The sequence below is a fragment of the Myotis daubentonii genome, chromosome 1, assembly GCF_963259705.1.
Source record: "Myotis daubentonii chromosome 1, mMyoDau2.1, whole genome shotgun sequence".
Lineage (NCBI taxonomy): Eukaryota > Metazoa > Chordata > Mammalia > Chiroptera > Vespertilionidae > Myotis > Myotis daubentonii.
In genome coordinates, this window is record NC_081840.1 from 102,857,407 (window position 1) to 102,878,314 (window position 20,908).

General features: G+C 45.5%; 1 long non-coding RNA gene across 1 annotated transcript in view; it reads left to right on the forward strand.

Moving 5' to 3' along the window:
• The window catches only part of LOC132211217 (uncharacterized), a 1,824,365-nt gene that overhangs the window by 555,977 nt on the left and 1,247,480 nt on the right, over nt 1-20,908 (forward strand). The window lies entirely within an intron of this gene.

Here is a 20,908-nt window from a genome sequence, read left to right on the forward strand (position 1 = left end):
TCACAACTCAGGATCCTCCATCCGCGTCCGCGGGGCCAGGAGCGGGGAGCCAGCCCCTGCCACTCCCGGTGGTGCCGCCCCGAGACCTGTGGCAGGGAGCTGAAGGGCGCCGCTAGTCGCCCCGGGCCAGGACTGCAGGGACCGGGCGTCGAGTGAAGCTGGAGTCACCCTAGCGCCGGACGGGGGTCGGCAGTGTCGCTGCCACATCAAGCCGAGCCAGACCACCGCCTCCCTGCCCGCTTCTGGGGCGCACTGGTGCCCGTCGCACCTGGCTGCCCAGAGATTTGGTGTTCTCTCTTCTGGGTCAGCGGGAATGCCGGAGGCCGGGCGGTGGTGCTAGCTGGGGGAAATGGGGAGCTGTCGCCCGCCGCCGCCCAGCCTCACGTTTCGGAGCTCAGGCGTTCGGGGTTTGGAAATAAGGGGTTCAGTGGCCCCGGTTTGTGTGCATCTCACGGGAGGGGGAGCAGTGGCAGCGGGGAAAGGGTTTGCTCTTGTCAGGGTCCTAACGGTGCCCTTTCCAGGACTCAGGCCTTGGTTACCCCGCGTGGCCCTCTAGCTTCCGCCCACTCTCCCTTCCCCTGGCCGCCTCTTAGTTCCATCACCGAGGCTTTCCCAGAACCGCAGCAGAAGGCCTCTGAGGATATGAATGGCAAGGATATTTCAGGGAATAAACTGGTTTTGGCCACTGATTAGGTCCTTGAGTGGGGTAAATGCCCGCGGACCCCTCCGAAGGAGCTCGTGGGGAAGGTGTAGAGGTCACCCACCTTACGGGAACTGGCGTTTATGTACGCACCGGAAAGCAGAGCCTTATTCCTAACCTGGTGCAACGAGAACGAGCTGGCAAAGGAGATTTAGGAATGTTGGCAAGCAGACTCTGACCAAAGGTTTTGGAGGAAGGACTAGGGGCGGGACAGGAGAAAGGGAGCCCCAGAATCCCGGGCCTTGGCTGGGACTCGGCGCTGGGGGGTCCTGGCTGGGCTGGGTGACGCGTGTCCCCAGGGGTGCAGGCGGCCCTTAGCACACAGAGGTGCACCCGCCTCTCTCTCTCTCTCTCTCTCTCTCTCTCTCTCTCTCTCTCTCTCTCTCTCTCTTCTCCCCCTCTTCCCCCAGGGTCAAGCTTTCCTTACCCCCTAGGCCTGGCTGCCAGCCAACTCCTCTGGTTCTCCACCGGGTTCCTCCTTCTCAGCCCCCAGACCCTGGATGGCAGCACGAGGCTGGGAGTCCAATGCCTGGGCAAAGCTGAGCGAAGGGGCCTTGTGCAGACCCGCCCCCGCCCCCCCCCCCCCCGCAGGGCGGGCGGAAGGTGAGGAGGGGGCGCCAGCCGCGCCCAGCGCAGTCCCCGGGGAGGAAGTGCTGCAGAGGGAACCCTGGTGCCTATCCTTAAACCTCTATAGCGGGGCGCAGCCCCACCAGCACCAGTCCTCAGCTGTGCCAGGCTAGTGGCACAAGCATATTTGAGGTGCCTCCAATCTACTCAGCCCAAGGCTCGGAGGCAGAGGCACCAATCAAAAACTGGTAGATTGATAGAATTGAGGAACCAGGCGAGTGCAGCAGCCAAGGCGATCTGGAATCACAGATAGATACCCGCCTTCTCTGAGTGGTAACTCCGTGGCCAGCTTGTTCCAGGAGCCGGTTTGGTGCCTGGGCGGGGTGAGCTAGGGGACACAAGCTGAAGACTTGAGCTGTGTTGTGTTAGAAAACTACCGCAACCAAAAGAGTTGTATGCATGCATATTAGCATAACCAATGGGCACAGACACTGGGGCGGTGGGGGCTTGCCCAGAGTGGGAATGGCTACGGTGGGGGGGGGGGTGGGGGGTGGGGGTCAATCCGGGGGGGAAAAGGAGACATATGTAAAACTTTAGACAATAAAAAGAAAGAAAAAGAAAAAGAAAACTACCGCTAATCTTTCTTCCCCTTTCCCTGCTGAGTGTGCATTTCCCAGACTGGACCCAATAGGTTAACAAATACAGCCACCAGGTCCTGCATTCAAACAGGGCCCGTCCCCACCCCAAAACCTCAATCCTCCGGCTCCCTCCCACCTGCCTCTTGAAGGGCGCCTCCAGTGGGTCCCTGGGCAGAAAATGTCTGTCTTCTTCCTTGCACACCAGCTGAACACTTTTACCAGGCTTTCTCCAAACAATAAAACATGCACTATGTTCTCCGGGGGAAATATTATATTTAAGTTCTGCCTCAGATTTTTCTGGTCTTGGCTAATCTGAGGCGTTTCTAGAATCCTTAGTTTCCATACAGCACTGGGCAATGGAGCCCTACTGCACTGATTGTTAATTGCCAGCTAGTGAGTAGGTAGAGGGAAAATTGTCCTTGCTAACAACCTCTTTACTCTGCTGTTGGACTACAATAACTGCTAAAAGGGCCAGTGTTGTATTTCTGCAATTCTTCAGCAAGGGAGACAGACCAACCTTTATAGGAGAATAGGTGATAGAGGAAAATTTTGTCAGTGTTCACAGGTTGATTTTATTTTGGTCTCATGAATACATAATCCTTCCTGACATCACAAATTCCCAGACTAGATAGGACCCAGTTCCAGTGAAGGGAAGATTCATGGATCATACACCCAGGAGGACAGGCAGGGGCTCCAGGGGACCCAGGCAGGGCTGCTGCAGTAATAAGGCACTGAGCCAGAAACTGGCCTTTCCTTAAGAATAGACTGGTGGTATGCCAAAACCGGTTTGGCTCAGTGGATAGAGCGTCGGCCTGCGGACTGAAGGGTCCCAGGTTCGATTCCAGTCAGGGGCATGTACCTGGGTTGCGGGCACTTCCCCAGTGGGGGATGTGTAGGAGGCAGCTGATCAATGTTTCTCTCTCATCGATGTTTCTAACTCTTTATCTCTCTCCCTTCCTCTCTGTAAAAAATCAATAAAATATATTTAAAAAAAAAAGAATAGACTGGTGGAATAGCTCAGTTGGTTAGATCATCATTCCCATAGGCCAAGGTTGTGGGGATCATAAGGTTGGGGATTCCATCTGGTCAGAGCACATACAAGAATCAACCAATGAATGCAGAAGTGAAACAACAAATCCATGTTTCTCTCTCCCTTCCTCTTTCTCTCTCTCTCTAAAAAAATTAATCCGTAATAATAATAATCTATATCCAATCTAATAATAGACAAACATGGCAATTAACCATACCTCCGACACGCTTCCCATTGGCTAATCAGGGCGTTATGCAAATTAACTGCCAACCAAGATGGCAGCCAGGCAGCTGAAGCGAACAGGAGGCTTGCTTGCTCCAGTGATGGAGGAAGCCAAGGTTCCCCGCCTGCCACTGCCGGCCTCTGAGCTGCAACTCTAAGGAACAATGTTGCAATTATAGAAGGTAAACAAAACCCAGAAACCTGCTTTTGGCCAAAAGGGCTTCAGCCAGCAGGATCACAACAGTGTTTCAATTACAGAACCCAAACAAACCAGATCCCTGCTTTCAGCAGCCGAGGTCTCAGAGCTGCAGCCCAGCCTCAGAGCTAAAGCCGGCTCTCAGCTCCAGTGACAGCCATAGAAGGTAAATAAATCCCAGAATAAAAAAAAAAGAAAAAAAGGAGAAGTTGGGAGCTTCAGTCACCCGCCAGCCTAAAAACGGCCCTCATCCCCTCACCCAGGCTGGCCTGGCACCCCAGTGGGGACACCCACCCTGAAGCAACAAGATGGCAGCTAATTTGCATACTGAAGCAGGGCGGCAGCGGGCAAGGCTGTCTGTGGTCCAGGACCGGATCTGTGACCTGGAGGACGGGGGGCAGCGCTTGAGGCTGTCTGCAGTCCAGGGACCCGGATCTGTGACCCTACCAGGCTGGGGGCAGTGCTTGAGGCTGTCCGCAGGACCAAGACATGGATCTGTGACCCTGCCGTGTGTGGGGCAGTGCTTGAGGCTGTCCGCGGTCCCGGGACCCGGATCCATGACCCTTCCCGGTGGGGTGGCAGCTCGCACAGGGGCGGATCAGCCAGGGTTGGGCAGGGCAGGATGCCTGGCTTCCACCCAGCCCCACTCACTCTGGGCAGGTGGGCAGGTGGGCAGCGCAGAGAGCCTCTGGACAGGGGAGGCAGGCCTGCGGAGGGCGGCCTGTACTCCCCACGTGGCAGTGGTGACAGCTGTGAGCGCGCCAAGTGGAGCCTGCAGGCTGAGCTGAAGTAGCGCCTGCAGGCCATCAGCACACAGGAGTGGCTGTGTAAGATCCGTCTCCTGGCCCAGAAGGTGCAGGATCACAGGGACAGCCACCGTGGCAGGCCAGACTGATGTCCTCCTGGCTACACCACAAGGGTTTGCGGATCAGCAAAGCCAGAGGCCTCCGGTGTGCACATCCCCACTGGCATGCGAGCATCCCCCAGCACAATGTCACCCTCCCACATCTGCAACAGTTGCAAACCAAGGCATGCACAAGTTCCCCCCCGCCTCTCCACCGCACTTCCATCAACCCAGCATGCCTAACACCCCCACAGGATCTGGAGATCCAGACCAGAACTTAGCTGGAGATCCTGGCTGGAGATCCTGGCTAGGCTGCTGATCAACTGAACACTGTCTCCGTGTCCTTCCTTCTTCGCCGACTCCGTCTACGCCTTTGGGAACCCCTGGACCTGCTGGGGTTGGACCCCGACATCTGGCGCCCGAACAGGGACCCCTTGGTAAGCCCCGCTCTCGGGATGGATAGGACTCCACCGTAGGAAGAAGGTGGATAGTCTTCACCGACTCCGTCCACACCTTTGGGAACCCCTGGAAAAGGATTCCCCTAGGTAAGCCCCTCCAATTGAGAACCCCCACACTCGGGACGGATAGGACTCCACCAGGGTGCTACAGACCCCCCTATAGAGGATAAGTAGGGTAAGAAGGTGGATAGTACAGAACTTAGATTGAGAAGATGTGCCTTACTGAGTCCAAAGAAAGAAGACTCTGTATTGATTCTTAGATTGAGAAGATGTGCCATACTGAGTCCAAAGAAAGAAGACTCTGTATTGATTCTTAGATTGAGAAGATGTGCCATACTGAGTCCAAAGAAAGAAGACTCTGTATTGATCTTTAGATTAAGAAGATGTGCCATACTGAGTCTAAAGAAAAAAGACTCCGTATTGATCTTTTAACACATATGCTTGCTAGCAGAGGAGTTAAGGTTACTCCCAGTCAGATGGAACATTTTATACAAGAAATACGTCCATGCTTTTCTGAGGAAGGAAAGGTAAATGTAATGGCATGGGAGAAGGTAGGCCCAAGGAGCCTTATCCTTAACCCCACTGCAGCCTTTCCACCCTGGGAAAGTGCAGAATTGGCCAGCTCTCCCTGGGGTGATAGATCAGGACTCAGGTAATAGGGGAAAGCGCCAATCCTACTCTTAAAATGGATACAAGAGAGCATTTCTGGTTTTTCTTTTTAATGCCTGCTTTTAAAAAATAAAAAAGGGGGAATTTGCTGGGAGCCGGTCCATGCTTTCTGTTTCAAGGGACCTGGTATATATGGCATACTGTTCTTAATATGTTTGCTCACCTTCTTGGCACTATGTGTTTTAACCAAGGTCTCCTCTCTGAGAAAGGTTGTTTCCCCAGGTAGGGATTTTCCCCTGAAGTTAGGGAGGGAATAAAACCCCTCAACTACGTGCCAGGTGGGTAATTAATCACTTTAACTACTAACAATCATGCTTAAGCTAAATAATCTTTACTTCCTGGAATGGAGATAAGAAACGCCCTAACCTTTGTAATAGAGATTGATAGGATTGAATCAACTGGTATAAATACAGATGTAACAAGACAGAAAGACACAGAACTTAGGAGACAGGACTTAGAAGACAGGACCAAGAGAGACAGAACCTATTCACAGAACCTACACAGAACGTTCTCTAGAGACAGAAGGACTTCGCTGGAGAGAACATGGCAAAAGATCCTGGACTGAACCTGACTACAGAAATTGCCAAGAGAACCTGACTAGAACCTGGTGGCTGAACCTGGCTGGAGAACCTGGACAGAATCTGGCTGGAGAACCTAGCGAGGGAACATGGCTACAGAACCTGGCTGGAGATCCAGACCAGAACTTCGCTGGAGATCCAGACCAGAACTTGGCTGGAGATCCTGGCTAGAGATCCTGGCTAGGCTGCTGATCAACTGAACGCTGTCTCTGTGTCATTCCTTCTTCGCCGACTCCGTCCACACCTTTGGGGACCCCTGGACCCGCTGGGGCTGGACCCCAACAACAGGATGTGCACACATCCCCTCTGATGCACTCACGTCCTTTGGAGAGTGTCTGGGTGTTCTGGGTGCTGAGGGTGGGTGCCTGTGAGATGACAGTGAGAGGGCGGAGTGGCAATGCCCTGTTCCCACGGAGGCCAGTGCAGCTACGAGATCACCTCTAGGGGATTAATGCAGATGCTGAAGTGGGAGCAGACACACCTGGTGGGCATGGGCGGCCCTCGTTGAGGTGCCTTCAGTCAGCGTTCAAGATCAAGAACCCAGAGGTGGAGAGGAATTCCATCCTCCAGTGAAGCAGTGGGATAGTCGGGGCGACTGTAGAGGAGGAATGTGCACTTTGGGTGCCAGCACCCATCAGCAAAGGCTGCCCTGACTGAGCCTTGCTTGCTTGGGGCCTAGTGCACTCCTGCCGGGCAGTGGGTGACAGGACGTGCTTTTCCAAATTAATGAGAGAAAACATTGATTCTCCTGCTGCCCACGAAGGTGGAAAGTGAAGTGGGGAGACATGTGGGGAATGAGCGAAGTTCCCTGTCTGAGGGTTCCAAATCTGCTGTTGGTTTCTCCCTCCGCTGACTAGAGATATAAAGTTGTCCCCCCAAAATGTATACACACTTTGAATACCTACTAATTCCAATAGTTTTAAGCATAAGAAAGAAACAACAATGGAGCTGTTATCTGTTAAAAGTGTGGGCACAAACAGGTAGTTGGACATTCCCTGAGGGGTCTCAGATTGGAGAGGGTGAAAGCCAGACTGAGGGGCCCTTTTCCCTCCCCACCCCAGTGCACAAATTTTGTGCACCGGGCTACTAGTATATATATAAAAGCCTAAGTGACTGTTAGGACCAGACAACTGGTTAGTAGCTGTGACGTGCACTGACCACTAGGGGGCAGAGGCTCAACTCAGGAGCTGCTCCCTGGTGGTCAGTGCACTCCCACAGCCAACCTCCTGCAGCTGTCCACCCTCTCACTGTCTCTCCACCTGGCTGGCTGGCCCTGATTGGCCCTGATAGCCAGTCAGGCTGAGGGATTCCACCTGTGCACGAATTTGTGCACTGGGTCTCTAGTCCAATCTAATAATAGAGAAACATGGTAATTAACCATAACATCGCTACCCTTCCCATTGGCTAATCAGCAAGATATGCAAATTAACTGCCAACCAAGATGGCGGCCAGCAGCTAGGCAGCTGAAGTGAACAGGAGGCTTGCTTGGTCCAGTGATGGAGGAAGCCAAGGTTCCCCGCCTGCCACTGCTGGGCTCTGAGCTGCAGTCTAAGAAACAATGTTGCAAATATAGAAGCTAAACAAACCCCATGCTTTCAGCCAGCCGGCCAGCTGGATTTGCAACAGTGTTTCAATTACAGAACCCAAACAAACCAGATACCTGCTTTCAGCAGCCGAGGTCTCAGAGCTGGAGCCGAGCCTCAGAGCTAAAGCCAGCTCTCAGTTCCAGTAACAGCCATAGAAGATAAATAAATCCCAGAATAAAAAAGGAAAAAAAAGAAAAAAAGGAGAAGTTGGGAGCTTCAGTCACCCGCCAGCCTGAAAACAGCCCTCAGCCCCTCACCCAGACTGGCCAGGCACCCCAGTTTGGACCCCCACCATGAAGGGTGTGTGCCCACCTGGAAGCAGGCATCATCCCCTCATCCAGGCTGACCAGGAAACCCAGTGGGGACCCCCACCTTGAAGGGTGCGTGACTAGCTGCAACAGCCATCATCCCCTCACCGAGACTGGCCAGGCACCCCAGTGGGGTCCCCCACCCTGAAGGAGGTGTGACCAGCTACAAACAGCCATCATCCCCTCATCCAGGCTGGCCAAGCACCCAAGCGGGACCCCCACCCTGACCTGGGACACCCTTCAGGGCAAACCAGCTGACCCCCACCCGTGGACCAGGCCTCTATCCTATATAGTAAAAGGGTAATATGCAAACTGACCCTAACAGTAGAAAGACTGGGAATGACTGGTCACTATGACACACACTAACCACCAGGGGGAAGATGCTCAATGCAGGAGCTGCCCTCTGGTGGTCAGGGTGCTCTCACATGGGAGGAGCTCTGCTCAGCCACAAGCCAGGCTGATGGCTGCCAGTACATCGGTGGTGGTGGGAGCTTCTCCTGCCTCCTCAGCAGTGCTATGGATGTCCGATTACAGTTTAGGCCTGCTCCCCGCTGGCAAGTGGACATCCCCTAGGGCTGCCAGGCTGCCAGAGGGATGTCTGATTGCCAATTTAGGCCCAATCCCCCTGGGAGCAGGCCTAAACCAACAGGTGGTCATCCCCTGAGGGGTCCCAGACTGCAAGAGGGCACAGGCTGGGCTGAGGGACCACCCCTCTCCCGGGACTGCACAAATTTTTGTGCACCGGGCCTCTAGTAATATTAATAAAAAGGATAGACTTGGTAGTAAATATTTGGTTCCTTTCTTCAACTTATCAATTTCTCAAAAATTAGATCCATTGCTCCAAGAATGCCCTTTGAGCCACAAACTTCCTCAAAGTATTTCAGGTTGATGCAACATGGAGATTGAGGTTGGTATTTCAAAAACAGTGTCGATTTTTAAAGCACCAGACCCACATATTTCAGAAAAGCAATAAAACATATTTTTATCAGGAGCTAATTTACATTTGAAATGTATGGATGGAAGAAGTGAAACTGAAAAAGTTTAAAAACTGGAATTCAAATTAATTTACTATTATTTAAAATAAAATTATAAAAAATGGCACTTCTATCAAATGATTGATTAGTCAAGTGGTATTTTTTTGGACCTCATTTAAGGTTATCTTCTTAATTTGGATTGGCAGAGGAAGGAAGAAAATAAACACATAAACCTTTACTCTCTGATCCTTCATTTTGGCCTTTTCAAAGTTACCTTAAACATTTTTCAAATATTGGAGAAAAGACTACCCTATAAATTTTAAAACAAAATTAAAATGCAAAGTTTTTGTAACACAGTACATGCAATAATAAGTTGCAGAGAGACAATGCTAAAATTTGAATCAGGTTATTAAATTAAGAACATTTTTGTAATTAGAGGTTAGAATTAGAGTTTGAAAACTGTATATTATTTTCCCAAAAGAATGATTTTAGATTATTATGCAGTCACTGAATTAATTTTAATTAAAAATTAAATAAAATTAACCAATAGAAATATTCATCAAATCAATAAAAATGTCATTTTAGAGAACATATTCAAAATTTCAAAAGGACTATTTTAAAGTAGTATAATATATAAAATATAACTTTAGCAATAAAAAAGCAAAGTGGCTCTCTTTTAAAATTTAATCCATAGCTTTATGTACAGAACTAAAATTTTAAGAAATTTGGAAGAAAATTAATAAAAGTAATTTTAAAAATATAAAATAAAGATAAAAAACACAGTTAAGAGTTGTCAAATGTATCCTAAGAGAACTTTATTTTATTTTGTATTTTTATTAGATGACTGACTGCTACATGGAGAATGGGATATATGTGCAAGGGAAGAAGTGAAAACACTAATTACAAAGTAACTGTAGGAGAATCTAAATAATAGTGTGAAAAGGATCATAGCAGTAGAGTTTGGAAAAAAAAAACCCTGTATTCCACCTGTATTTAGAAGATATAATTAAAAGGAGAGATGAAGAAATGGAGAAGAAGGTGTTGTCAAGGATGACCCTTAAGATTCTACTTTCCATAACTGTATGGGTGGTGTGGCAGCATGTCAAGGAAGACTAGAAGACTAGTATGTAAGGAAGACTATGAGTATGATCTCGTGTAGGTTTAATTTTTTGTCTCTTTGAGACATCAAATGGGTTAGGAATACAGAGGAGTGGTTTTGGGTTAGAGATATAAATGTGTGTAGTGATATAATAATATAGTAAGTATAATCTATACTAATAATAGAGGGATATGCAAATTGTCTGGGACACCATCACAGTAACAGTAACGACTGAACAGCAGGCTGCATGGGGCAACAGGGCAGCAGGGGGGGGAAGTTGGAGGCAACCAGGCCAGTGGGGGGAGGGGGGAAGTTAGGGGTGTCCAGGCTGGCAGAGGGGGCAGTTGGGGGCGACCAGGCTGGTGGGGGGGACAGCTAGGGGTGATCAGGCTGGCAGGCAGAGGCAGTTAGGGGTGATCAGGCTTGCAGGGGTGGCAGTTAGGAGTGATCAGGCAGTCAGGCAGGTGAGCCAGCGGTTCCGGATTGTGAGAGGGATGTCCAGCAGTCCCGGATTGTGAGAGGGATGTTCGATTGCCGGTTTAGGCCCAATTCCCAGGATTGGGCCTAAATTGGCAGTCGGGCATCCCCCAAGGGTTCCCGGATTCCAGAGCGTGCAAGCTGGGCTGAGGGGACCCACCCACCCCATGCATGAGTTTTGTGCACTGGGCCTCTAGTAATATTATAATTGAGGTGAAAGGAATGGATGAAATTGCTGGGAATTTGGAAAGTTACTGGGATTGGGGAAAAAGTCCAAGACAAAACACTGAGGAGCGTTTAAAGCTAGATTATCAGCATAAGACAACAAAAGACCTTGAGAATGAGCAGTTGGAGAGATAGGAGGAAACTGGGGAGATTGTGTTGTCATGAAAGTCAAGTAGAAGGAAGATTTCTAAAGGGAAAATTCTTGGGAATGAATGGAAGGTAAAGGAAGTAGGGACAAAGAGCAAAGGTAAACCTTGAGAGGATTACTGAAGAAGAGGAAACAATAGCTGTGGAAGGAAGAGGTATGTAGGGAAGTGGCTTTTTCCCCCCTTTTTTGTTTGTTTTTGAGATGGGGTACTCTTGAACATTATTAGCCATTCACTGATAGTTAGAATCTAATAACATATTAGAGATGTTAAAAATAAAGCACAGAAAAGATCATCAGAATGTACATTGCCTGAGAAGGCAGAGAGGATACAATCCAGAGCCCAGCAGGACAGACTTACCCTAGATTGTTAAAGCTGTGTAGAAAAAGAGGAGCTGATGGGGATAACTGCAGGTAAGTTTGTCATACTGGTAGGGGGCAGTTTCCCTCTGCTCCTACTTTCTCCTGTTGGAGAGGGAGAAGTACTACTGGTAAAAGTATAGGGAGAGGAGTGAAAATTGAGTGAAGACCAGGCAGTAGATCACAGAAGCTGCTGTAGTTGTTGCTGTTGTTTTAATAATTTCATAGGTTGAACATTTGACCTAGGAACACATTTTCCTAGTAAAATTGGCTAGTCTTTCTTTTTTAAATTTAATTAAATTTAATTTTTTTATTGTCTAGAGTTTTACATATGTCTCCTTTTTCCGCAATTGACCACCCCCCTTCCCCCAAGCCACATTCCCATCCCTGACAAGACTCCATCACCCCAGTGTCTGTGTCCATTGGTTATGCTAATATGCATGTATACAAGTCCTTTGGTTGCTCTCTAACCCCCTCCTCTCCCCTACCATTTGTCTCTGGATCTATTCTCCTTCATCAAATTTTGTTGATAATTATATCCCAAATATGAGTGAGATCATGTGATATTTAGTATCATTTCCAGCTGGCTTATTTTGCTTAGCATAATACTCTCCAGTTCCATCCATGCTGTTGCAAATGGTAAGACTTCTTTCTTTTTTATAGCAGCATAGTATTCCATTGTGTAGATGTACCACAGGTTTTTAATCCACTCATCTGCTGATGGGCACTTAGGTTGTTTCCAAATCTTAGCTATTGTAAATTGTGCTGCTATGAACATAGGGATGCATATATCCTTTCTGATTGGTATTTTTTGTTTCTTGGGATATATTCCTAGAAGTGGGATCACTGGGTCAAATGAGAGTTCCATTTTAAATTTTTTGAGGAAACTCCATACTGTCTTCCATAGTGGCTGCACCAGTCTGCATTCCCACCAGCAGTGCAAGAGGGTTCCTTTATCTCCACAGCCTCTCCAGCACTTGTCGTTTATTGATTTGTTGATGATAGCCCTTCTGACAGGCGTGAGATGGTATCTCATTGTTGTTTTGATTTGCATCTCTCTGATTATTAGTGACTTTGAGCATGTTTTCATATGTCTCTGGGTTTTCTGTATGTCCTCTTTTGAAAAGTGTCTATTTAGATCCTTTGCCCATTTTTTTTTTTGGATCTTTTATCTTCCCTTTGTTAAGTTGTATGAGTTCCCTATAAATGTTGGAAATTAAACCCTTATCTGAAATATCATTGGAAAATATGTTCTCCTATGCAGTGGGCTTTATTGTTGTTTTGTGAATGGTTTCTTTTGCTGTGCAGAAGATTTTTATTTTGATGTAGTCCCATTTGTCTGTTTTCTCCTTAGTTTCCATTGCCCTGGGACCTGTGTCTGTAAAGATGTTGGTATGAAATATGTGTGCTATTTTGTTGCTTATGGAGTCTTGTAGGATTTTTATGGTTTCTTGTCTTACATTTAAGTCCTTTAGCCATTTTGAGTTTGTTTTTGTGTGTGGTGTAAGTTGGTGACCTAGTTTCATTTTTTTTGCATGTATCTGACCAAATTTCCCGGCAACATTTATTGAAGAGACTGTCTTGACTCCATTGTATGCTCTTGCTTACTTTGTTAAATATTAATTGAGCATAATGGCTTGGGATATTGGTCTGTAGTTCTACTTTTTTGAGGTGTCTTTATCTGGTTTTGAGATTAGGATAATGCTGGCCCCATAGAAAGAGCTTGTAAGTGTGCTTTCCTCTTGAATTTTTTTTGGAATAGTCTGAGGAGGATAGGTTTCAGTTCTTCTTTGAATGTTTGGTAAAACTCCCCTGTAAAGCTGTCCAGACCATAGGTTTTTGTTTGCTGGAAGATTTTTGATCACTGCTTCAATTTCTTTGGTTATTATCAGCCTATTAAGGTTTTTTTATTCTTCCTGATTGAGTTTGGGAGCTTGTATTTTTCTAAGAATACGTCCATTTTGTCTAGGTGATCCATTTTGTTGGAATAGAGTTGTTCATAGTATTTTTTCATAATCATTTGTATTTCTGTGGAATCAGTTGTTACTTCACCTCTTTCATTCCTGATTTTGTTTATTTGGGTCCTCTCTCTTTGCTTCTTGGTGAGCCTGGCTAGAGGTTCATCAATCTTGTTTATCCTTTCAAAGAACCAGCTCTTGGTTTTATTGATCTTTTGTATTGTTTTTTTGGTCTCTATGTCATTTATTTCCACACTGATCTTTATTATTTCCTTCCTTCTGCTTATGCTAGGCTTTTCTTGTTGCTCTCTTTCTAACTCTTTGAGTTGTAGCGTTAGATAATTTATTACCATTTTTTCTTGTTTTTTGAGATAGGCCTGTAGAGCTATGAACTTCCGTCTCAAATCTGCTTTCACTGTGTCCCATAGATTTTGGATTGTTGTGTTTTAATTTTTAGTTGTTTCCAGGCTGCTTTTTATTTCTTCTTTGACTTCTTTGGTAACCCAATCATTATTTGACAGCATGCTATTTATCCTCCAGGTGTGTTTTTTTTTAATTGTTTTTATTGTAGTTGATTTCTAATTTTATGCCATTGTAATCTTGGAAGATGCTTGATATGATTTCTATCCTCTTGAATTTGAAGAGACTTTGCCTGCATCCCAATATGTGACCTATCTTTGAAAATGACCCATGTGCACTTGAGAGGAATGTATATTTTGTAGCTTTGGGGTGAAATGTTCTGAAGATGTCCATTAATTCCATCTGATCTAGTGAGTCATTTAGGATGATGTTTCTTTGTTGATTTTTTTTTTTAGAGGATTTGTCCATTTGTGTTAGTGGGGTATTGTAGTCCCTCACTATGACTATTGCTGTCAATCTCTCTCTTGATATCATCCAGAAGTTTTTTATGTATTTGGGTGCTCCTATATTGGGTGCATATATGTTTACCAGAGTTATATCTTCTTGTTAAGTTGCTCTCTTTTGTATTATGAAGTGGCCTTCCTTATCTCTTGTTATGCCCTCACTTTGAGGTCTAATTTGTCAGATATAAATATTGCTACCCCAGCTTTTATTTCTTTTTATTTTTCATTTCCATTCGACTTAAAAACCTTTTCCATCTCTTCACTATCTGTCTGTGTGAGTCCTTTGTTCTGAGATTGGTCTCCTGTGGAGACAGGAGATATATGGGTCATATTTCCTTATCCACTCTGCTATGTTATGTCTTTGGATTAGGGCATTTAATCCATTTGCATTTAAAGTTATTATTGATAGGAACTTTTTTGTTGCCATTTTTATTCTTTATCCTTTGTTCCTTCTTCCCTTCCAATTTCTTCTTTTTACAGCAGACCCCTTAGCATTTTTTGCATTGCTGATTTGGTGGTAATAATCTCCCTTAGTCCGTTTTTATCTGTGAAGCTCCTGATTTCACCCTCAACTTTTTTTGATAGCCTTGCTCGGTACAGTATTCTTGAATTCAGACCCTTTCTTTGCATGACTTTGCATATTTCATTCCATTCCCTTTGGCATGATGTGTTTCTGTTGAGAAATCAGTCGATAGTCTGATGGGAGATCCCTTGTAGGTAACTTTCTGTCTCTCTCTGGAAGCATTTAAGATTCTTATTTTGTCGTTGGTGTTTTCCAGTTTAATTATAATGTGTCTTGGTGTTGGTCTTTTGGGGTTCATCTTGTTTGGGACTCTGTGAGCTTCTTGGACCTGTGTGAGTTTTTTCTTCCCAATATCAGGGAAGTTTTCTGTCATTATTTCTTCAAACAGGTTTTTTTTTTTTTCCTTTCTCAGTTTCCTCTCCTTCTGGTATCCACATTATGCGGATGTTGTTTTGTTTTCTGTTGTCCCAAAGTTCCCATAAGTTCTCCTCCTATTTTTTTTAATATATTTTATTGATTTTTTACAGAGAGGAAGGGAGAGAGATAGAGAGTTAGAAACATCGATGAGAAAGAAACATCGATCAGCTGCCTCCTGCACATCTCCTACTGGGGATATGCCCGCAACCCAGGTCCATGCCCTTGACCGGAATCGAACCTGGGACCTTTCAGTCCGCAGGCCGACGCTCTATCCACTGAGCCAAACCGGTTTCGGCATCTCCTCCTATTTTTTAAGTTTTTTTTTTTTTCTAGATGCTGCTCTGCTTGGGTATTTTTTCCTACCTTTTCTTATAGTTCACTGGTGAGGTCCTCTGCTTCTTCTAGTCTACTGTTGATGCTTTCTATTGAGTTCTTTATTGCAGCAATGTCATTTTTCATTTCTTCTTGGTTCTTCTTTATTTCCTCTTGGTTCTTAGACATATTGTTGAATTTGTCTTCTATCCTTTGCAATGGTCTGAATTCTTTATCTGACATATTGCTTGCCTCTATTTCATTTACTTCCTTTCTGGTGATTCTCCTTTTCTTTTGTATGTGGGCTGTTTCTTTGTCTCCCCATCATTGCTCTTCTCAGGGTGTCTGGTTATGTAGCTCTCTCTCTCCTTTGTTGATTTAAAGGCACCAAATACAACACAAAAAGACACAACACACAGAGCACCAAACAAAATTGTATTCATGATAGTAATAACGCTAAATAAAGGTGACCACCAGAGAACAGAGAATTAGGGGATAGAAAAGAGTGCATAAACGATATGGAGAAAAGGAAAAAATGTAAGAGAAAAAGGAAAGAGAATACAAAAAAGGGGGGGGGATATATGTATGTGGGGAAAACTCAAAAAAAAAAATCACAAAAACAACACACAACAACTAATCCAAAAAATGCAAACAACAAACACCCAAACAACAAACACACAGATGAATCTGAGGAGACAGAGCTTTCTCTAGGTGATATCTGACCTCTCCTTCCATGGATTGCCTCACAAGCTGTGTTTAATTCACCAATTCTGGGTGGGTTTTGTTCAATTCAGCTGTTCCTTCTATCTGCTCTGTGAGAAGGCACAGGGCCTGTCCGTGTATTCAGTGCCGCTTTGTCTCCCCCTGGATAGACATTTTTGGCACCTGCGGTTGGGATGGCTGGTGTCTTAGTGTTTGTGGGTTCCCAGCTGAGGCAACTGGTCCCTGGGCATTGTGGTTGTAGGGTCCCGGGCAGTATCAGAGGGCTATCAGTTGAAGGTAAGCCTGGGCTTCTGGTCACAGCTGCTCTCCCCTTCAAGATGGTGCAGTTTCTGCGGCAGAGCTGGACACTCCAGGAGAGATTTCAGCAGTAGTAGAGGCTGCCCAGCCAGGGGAGCCTGGTCTGCCAGTTTCTAACAGTTCTGTGGAAGATAGCTTTCCCTAACTCACAAATACAGACACTCCTGACTGCCCAAGAACTTTCCTTTCAATCTCTCACTCACACACTATCTTGCAGCCTGAAGTCCTGTTGGCAGCCATAATGGATCCTTGGCTAGTTTTTCATAAGACTTATAAAAATCTGCTTAACTGCTACTGAAGTAATAATAAAATTTTAATGTTATTATTTCAGTTTTAGAGACTCATATAGGAACTCAATTAATTTTAAATCAGGAATTTTTCTAACCATTTTTTTTACAACAAATTAATGATTGTTTCTCTTGATGTAAAGGAAAGTATCACTCCAAATGACTCTGCAATAATGTCTTCCCCATTACTATTTTCCTCTTTGTCCTTTATTTTCCTATAGATGGCCAAAAAGGAACTTTAGATGTTTATTTACACCTGTACCAAATGTCCACAGACTGACTTATTTGAATAATTTATGTAAAACACAATAACATGTTTCTTTAGTTTTGTAAAGTCAAGACCAACCACAATATTACACACACTTTTTACATATATTTATGTGATTTTTTTTGCTTGCTTTTAATTGTTATACAATTTCCTGTCTCAATAGTTCAGTCAAATATATTGGGTGGGCTATGTCAGAGCAAGCAGGATCACCGCTCAGCACTGCTTCTCTAAGTTTTTCTGAGTTCATATTTTCTTCTAAAATTTATTCAACTATGCCTCCCATTTAACTATGCCAAGCACAGGGCAAGTTCCTTCTTGAACCCTTCCCACTGTACTAACTGTTGGTAACTTAGTCCAAGTTCCTCCTTTATCTTCTGCTCACTAGAGCAGGTCAATTTTCTGTGGCAGGGCAGACAGAGAAGCCATGAGAGGTTATGGATTTATAAGAATGAGTCTTTATTGCAGAAGCCAGTGGCCACATAGCCATCAGACAAGAACAGTCCTCACAGCAAAGTCCACACAGGCAGGCAGCCGGACACCAGCTGGTGAATACACATCTTTTCTATAAAGCAGCATCAGTCTCTGTACCCACAGTTATTATCTGAGCAGCAGCACATTTCCCCTTAGGCTTAACGTGGTATGTAAGCTCTCTGACTCAGTAGCTTCTCTTATATTCCCTGCCCAGCTTATCTGGCTGGTTAACATGATAGCTATATCTGAGCTTTCCATGAGCTCTTAGCCTTATATTGTAGCAGTATCTGCTCTCAGCTCCATCCGAGCTCCCCTCTCTCCTACACACATAGGAGCTACATTCCCTGTGCCTATAACTTCTGCCTCTCTGAGCTCTCTCTAGCTCTGCTTTGTTCAACTACTCTCTCTAGCGGACTTCTTCACACACTCCAGCCAACTAGCTGGTCCTTCCTTCTGGGTTGTGATTACAGAGAAAGGATTCAAAGGTAGGGTGCTTTCCTCCCAAGGGTAGTTAATTATCCTATATAATAAAGAGGTAATATGCAAATTGACCATCACACCCTCACACAACATGGCCACCACAAGATGGCCCAATGGAGAGGGCAGTTGGGGGTGACCAGGACTGCAGGGGAAGGCAGTTAGGGGTGATCAGGCCTGCAGGGGAGGGTAGTTGGGGGCGACCAGGCCAGCAGAGGAGGGCAGTTAGGGGCGACCAGGCTGGAAGGGGAGCAAAGTTAGGAGTGACCAGGCTGGCAGCAGAGGGCAGTTGGGGGCGACTAGGCCTACAGGGGAAGTCAGTTAGGGGTGAACTCGCAGACAGCATAGGGCAGTTAGAGGAGACCGGGCCTGCAGGGGAGGGAATTTGTCGGGGGACCAGGACTGCATGAGAGGGCAGTTGTGGATGACCAGGTCTGCAGGGGAGGGAAGTTGGGGGAGACCACATTGGCAGGGGAGGGCTTTTGGGGGCAATCAGGCTAGCAGGGGAGCAGTTAGGCATCGATCTAGCTGGTGGGGGGTGGGTAGGAGTGATCAGGCTGGCAGGTAGAAGAGATTAGGGGCAATCAGGCAGGCAGGAGGCGAGCAGTTGGGAGCCTGCAGTCCTGGATTGTGAGAGGGATGTCCAACTGCTGGTTTAGGCCTGATCCCTCTGCAATTGGACATCCCCCAAGGGGTCCCAGATTGGAAAGGGTGCAGGCTGGGCTGAGGGACACCCCCTAGTGCATGAATTTTGTGCACTGGGCCTCTAGTTTTTAATAATATCCAGATTGGCTCCACCTGGATTATTTGCCTGCTCCTGGTCCAGTCAGTTGTCAAGGGAGATGGGTGACTCCTGGTACACTTGCTCACCTTGCTGTGGGCATGAGGGCACATGATGGACAGAAGGCAGAGAGGCAATTTCCAAGAGAAAAGGAGGGCCTCTGTATTCTATGAAGAAAGAGAAAAGAATGCCAGGTTATCAGAAGCCACACGTGTTCACTATTCAGCAGACCACTCTCTTTGTTATTGTTTGTTGGTTTCAAGTGAGAGTGATGAAACTTTCTGTTCTGTTTTGTACTATTGTAGAGGTGTTGTATTTGCTTTGATTTTAGATTTTTATCCAAATATCCACCTGTGGCAGATAGCATGAATCCACAGTTTTTATCTCAAACTCAGAGGCTAGTACTTCATTAAGGATTTGCTGTTAGTAAAACTATAAAGCAGGTGGAGAAGTTTAACTACATCTCTTTTTCAGGGAATGCCCTGCAGTTTTTAAAAAATATATTTTTGTTGATTTCAGAGAGGAGGGGAGATGGAGAAAGAAATAGAAACATCAATGATGAGAGAGAATCATTAATTGGCTGCCTCCTGCACATCCCCTACTGCTGATGGAGCCTGAAACCCAGGCTTGTGCCCTGACCAGGTCCTGGTTCATACATAGGTTTATGCTCAGCCACTGAGCCACGCCAGCTGGGCTATGTCCAGTATTTTATTCTCTTTTCTGTGCCCCCTCACAAAAACCTTTAAAGAAATATTTCACTTTATATAATAGCATCATACTTAACTCCTAAAAGGTGAGCTTTTAGGGCCATGTTATCCAAGTGGGAAAGGTTTTAGAGGCAAGGAACCTTCAAGATTTCCTTATAAGAATACAGAATAAGGTATCTATGAACAATGGTGTCAGAATATACCACTGGGTTGCAGAAATTTTGAACTGCCTTTAAAAGGGGAATGAAGACATATTTAATCTGGAAGATTGCCATGAAGACACAGTCTAAGAATCACTTATAAAATAATGAATTCTTTTCAACAAATGCAAAGGGTTTGGGGTGACATGATTGGTGGACTCCAGGTATGAACAGCATCACATCATAAAAGGAGCTCAGAACAGTATGTTTTCCTGCAAATCTTGTGAGGTATGTTTTCCTGATGCATGCTAAGCCTCATGGAACATAAGAATTACTTGACTATATTGAGATATTTTTGAAATAGACCCATACGCATCTGATCTGTAGTGCCAGTTTGTTTATCTTTACACAATGTTACCCTTTAAAAAATTTAAAGTACCTGCTTAAATAGAGATGAAACAATGTCAGGAAGAGTCTGACTTATGAAAGTTTATAACAGAAAGCACAACTGAGATTCTGAATGCTGTGCTGAGAGTCAAGCCCCTCTAGCACAACTCTGCAATTCTGAACACAGTGCTTCATCCTGAGAAGCTGCCAGCATTTTCATCTGTAAAAGACAGGTATTGACTTGAGTCATCTTTTAGGACCTGATAAGTTGCATAATTCAATGATTATACTGTTTTGTGAATAGTCTTTGTTTGTTTTTAATAAATGTTGGTTTCTTTTTATAAGATTTTTAAATTGATTTTTAGAGAGAGGAAAAGAAAGGAAAACCTCAAGGCTAAACATCAATGCGCTGCCCCCTACATGTCCCCCACCTGGAATTGAACTGTAACCTAGCATGTTCTGGGACCTGGAATCTAACCTACAACCCTTTGGTGCTCAGACCATGCCCAACCAACTGAGCCACACCTGCCAGGGCTTGTGAGCAGTTTTTGAAAACATTAGAGTGGGCATGTCATCATCCAATATTATGTGAGGCTTTGAATATATGGAATGCTGTACCCAGATGTCACATGCCTCACTCTGACTGACCCCTTTGTACTTCTGATATTTGAAACCTGCTCAGTATATTTTCTTTCTGAATTGTGTTCCTAACATGGACCATCAAGCTCTGAAGTGGACATGAAGACCCCTAATGTACTATCAGAGCAATGACAGAGGATGACCAAAGCCACAAGAGAAAGCCAAACAAAGAAACCACAAAACTCGGAGACAGACACCTCTCACCGAATCTCATCTCTGCCTGATTTCTCTTGCATATAGTCAGTAGTTCTATTCAGCTAGAAACAAAAGTACTTATTTTATAAAGGACTCGTGAGTTAAATAAATCAAACTTTAAGGAAAAGATTTCTCGAGAAAATATAGGTTAAAGCATGTCTGTTCTTCTTTATGATTCTCTGATCATGTGCTCTTGTGCTCCTGTCTGTCTTTCTAGATAAACTTGTCAATGGAAGCAGAATGTAAGCTGGGTTTCTGCTCCTCTGTCCCACTTCCAATCAGGAGAGCAATAACGGAGCATCACTGGTGCTAGGTCAAGTTGAAGACAAATAAGAACAAATTGGGTTGTGGCTCTCCTTTTATGTTGTCTCTAGCTTCTATGCCAGG